At 42.9% G+C, this 4,007-nt stretch overlaps 1 pseudogene; it reads right to left on the bottom strand.

Moving 5' to 3' along the window:
• LOC112081111 (protocadherin beta-4-like) overlaps positions 1-1,520 on the bottom strand; it is a 7,025-nt pseudogene extending 5,505 nt beyond the window's left edge.
• Positions 1,521-4,007: the final 2,487 nt, after the last annotated feature.

Genomic DNA, 4,007 nt, shown 5'->3' on the forward strand with positions numbered 1-4,007 from the left:
GGATTTAAAATTGTTTATTGTTCATAATCAAAGGAGCGACCCATGTAAAACTCCGTTTCAGATCAATGCGATTATGATACGAGACTGAGTTCTCACTGATCTGCTGTGTCCTCCAAGACGTCGAGTATTCTCGCTCTGGTTACCAGTCGAGTCTGCGCGACTGACAGTAAAATAGGACATACGCAGAGTATTTCTCTGTGATGCTACAGAGTAGTGCTTGATCGAAACATGGGACTAGCTCATTTACTCAGAGATTCTAAGGTGAAACGTCCTGCGCTTGAAGAGAGGAGGCGAACCAGAAATCGTCGCTGTCTTATAAGTTATGTTGTATTTCGTGTTGTTTATGTCAAACCCTTTATCAAAGATCAAATTGTAATAAACTAGTTAGATGACTGATTATCTTGATACGGGAAGCGTTAATATCTAGTAGGCATTGTAAATCTTCCTTTCCTCTGAATCACGTCTTTGACATTTATAACGGCATTCGTGTTCCAGAGGAGCTCTTCAGACACAGGGCTGGAGAAAGACATGACGTTTAACTGTGCGTTGTCAATTCATCGTAACTTCAGTACAATTGTTAGCGAGTCTGTGTAAACCACCCTTGTCTTTAGCTTCTACTCTAACGAATTTCTATACTTTTCTACATCCAAACGGATTATCATTGCCTAGAATAGCACGTATACTAAATATGCTATCCTATTCCCTTTCAGTATTGAAAAACTGTATGATTATTGCCATTTGATCACTGTCTGCATCGCTGCATTAGTTGTAATATAGGTCCTTTCGGACTTTCTCACAGTAGCCCTGTACACTGACTGGTTAAAACAGGCGCATGCATGGCATCTAGACAGTATCTCTATATTTTACTGTGCCAGATCTCTCATTCCACCGTCTACAGCATTTATCTTTAAAGAGAGACCGAGGATGCCTCCTCTGTCTAACTTTTTCGAGAAGACCCATCTCTGCATATTTACTACCGTCTGGATTGTAGCATTGCTTTAAACAAAATTTATTCTGGAGTTAAATATACAATTTGTAGGCATCTAAGTCCGTACTCGGCAGTCCACTGGCAGCTCTCTAATAAAATTGCCGCACATTAGTAGCTGACTCCTAATTTCACAATTGTAAGTACTATTTTGGGAAAGCATTGGAGCATGATCATTTACATCTAAGAATTTCCACGTAATACTATGCAGCTCGATGGGATTTTCTAAATCATTCGAAGTTGAAGCTACACGGAGTTACGTCACCACAAAAGCTGTCTCGGTCTATTTCCTCACTTACGACTAGAATCCCTTTGTCTGTCTTCAGCTCTGTGTACTGAATGCTTCTCCGGTCACGATACGGCCCCCGCCCCTCGGGACCTTTCAAATCTAACCCCAGTCTCTTGAGCTACGTTACCGATAAGAGAGCCTTTCTTCATCTCCTCCGGAATAGAATACCGGATTTGTCCACTGACAATATGACTGAAATACAGGAGAAAAATAAGTACTTGCCACCGCAGTCCACACAAACGCCATGTTTTAGGTTGAAGAAGTCCTTTAAATTCCATAGCCAACAAAGAGTAACATTCACAAGTAAATGTCTTARTGTGTATTCTCAAAAATTGTGAGCAAATACTATTCGATGTTTCGTTTCAATCCAGACTATATTCGCTGCCCTTTTGTAAATCTATGAATCAAAACGAGTMTGTCTATCTCGGTCGCGCCCCGCTTCGTATGAAGCGCAGAGTCTCTCCGTCTCCGGTGGTAAAGCGCAGTGATAGGGGAGGGGACTTCACTTCTTGACAACAACGGACAGAAATTATTTCGCTTATCAACAGCGGCCCTCAGAGTCCAAAACATGAACATCATAAGACACTTGAACATGTAAATCCGTTCAGAAGTGATTAAACACTGGACAGCATTATTTTCTTTCCAAAATAATCTATATCCGAATCACTAGCTAAACACTTCACTTCCTGCAATCGAAATCAATGCAAGGTTCATCATTACAATGCTATGACCWACAAAGGGGGAAAAAACTACAATTTTAATGCCCACTAAAAATGACACCATACCATCAGCCTCATATTGGATAGTGGTGAAAAAAAAAGTCAATATAACAGCCGTCCAAACCATGACTCYACACAACAAACCATAACCTATGAATGTTGACGGTAAAATGATTGGTAAATGCTCAAAAGTGTAGTGCCATTATAGAAAGAGGTAAGAACCAGGGACAATACACTGTACAGTGTGAGAGAGCGAAGCCGCCCTCTGCTGCTATGAAGACAGAAGTGTCACTGTCCATAAAGGGTGGTGCTGAAACGGCATTACAGCGCTACCGAATMACCAATYTATCACAAGCACTTCTGCCCAGTTCGAAATACATTTTACAAGCTCAGCAGACATACAYCTCAGCAGACATACAACTCAGCAGACATACAYCTCAGCAGACATACAYCTCAGCAGACATACAACTCAGCAGACATACAGCTCAGCAGACATACAGCTCAGCAGACATACAACTCAGCGGACATACAGCTCAGCAGACATACAGCTCAGCGGCGGACATACAGCTCGGCGGAATACAACTCGCGGACATACAACTCGGCGACATACAACTCGCACATAACAACTCGGCGGACATACAAACTCGCGGACATACAAAAACTCGGCGACATACAACTCGCGGACATACAACTCAGCACATAAACTCACCAGTGACATACAGCTCGCGACGATACAGCTCGCGGACATACAACTCGCAGACATAAGCTCAGCAGACATACAACTCAGCAGACATACAGCCAGCAGACATACAGCCTCACAAACATACAGCTCAGCAGACATACACTCAGCAGACATACCTCAGCAGACATACAGCTCAGCAGACATTACAGCTCAGAACATACAAGCTCAGCAGACATACCAACGCAGCAGACATTACAGTCAGCAGACATACAGCCACCAACATACAGCTCACGCAGACATACAACTCAGCAGACATACAACTCAGCAGACATTAAACAACGCAGCAGACATACAGTCACAGACATACAACTCACAAGACATACAAACTTCAGCAGACATACAACGCAGCAGACATAACAACTCAGCGACATACAGCTCAGCAGACATACACTCAGCGACATACAGCTCAGCACAATACAACCTCAGCGGACATACAACTCACGGACATACAAGCTCAGCGAACATTACAACTCACGGACATACAACTCCCACGCGACATACAACTTCAGCGACATACAACTCAGCGACATTACAACTCAGCGGACATACAACTCAGCGACATACAGCTCACGGACATACAGCTCACGACATTACAGTCAGCAACATACAACTCAGCAGACATTACAACTCACAGACTACAACTCAGCAGACATACAGCTCAGCAACATACACTCAGCAGAACATACAGCTCAGTCAACAACAACTCAGCAGGACATCAACTCAGTAGACATACAACTCAGCAACATACAGCTCAGCAAATCAACTCAGCAAATACAACTCAGCAACATACAGCTTCAGCGACATACAAACTCAGCGGACATACAACCAGCGGACATAAACAACTCAAGCGACATAAACTCACAGACAGAAACACTAGCAACATACTCAGCAGACATACAAGCTCAGCAGACATACACTCAGCAGACATCACAACTCAGCAGACATACACTCAGCAGCAGACATCACAACATTAGGCTCAGCAGACAATACAAACTCAGCAGACATACAGACTCAGCAGTAACTCAACATTGACACTAGCAGACATACACTCACGCAGACATACACTCAGCGTACAGTCAAACATTAAACCAGCAGACATACAAACCACAGCCCTAACCTTTTCATACGGTACAAAAAAAATACAAATCCAAGGATTTACCGCAATAAAATTACCACAAAGAAGAGCAACCAACCTCTGCGATACGATCAGAAAGAGTAAACACCGGCAGGAAATAGTGTTCATAATTTAAAAAGGCCAAATTGTAAATATGT

The sequence above is a fragment of the Salvelinus sp. IW2-2015 genome, linkage group LG6.2 (assembly GCF_002910315.2).
Source record: "Salvelinus sp. IW2-2015 linkage group LG6.2, ASM291031v2, whole genome shotgun sequence".
NCBI lineage: Eukaryota > Metazoa > Chordata > Actinopteri > Salmoniformes > Salmonidae > Salvelinus > Salvelinus sp. IW2-2015.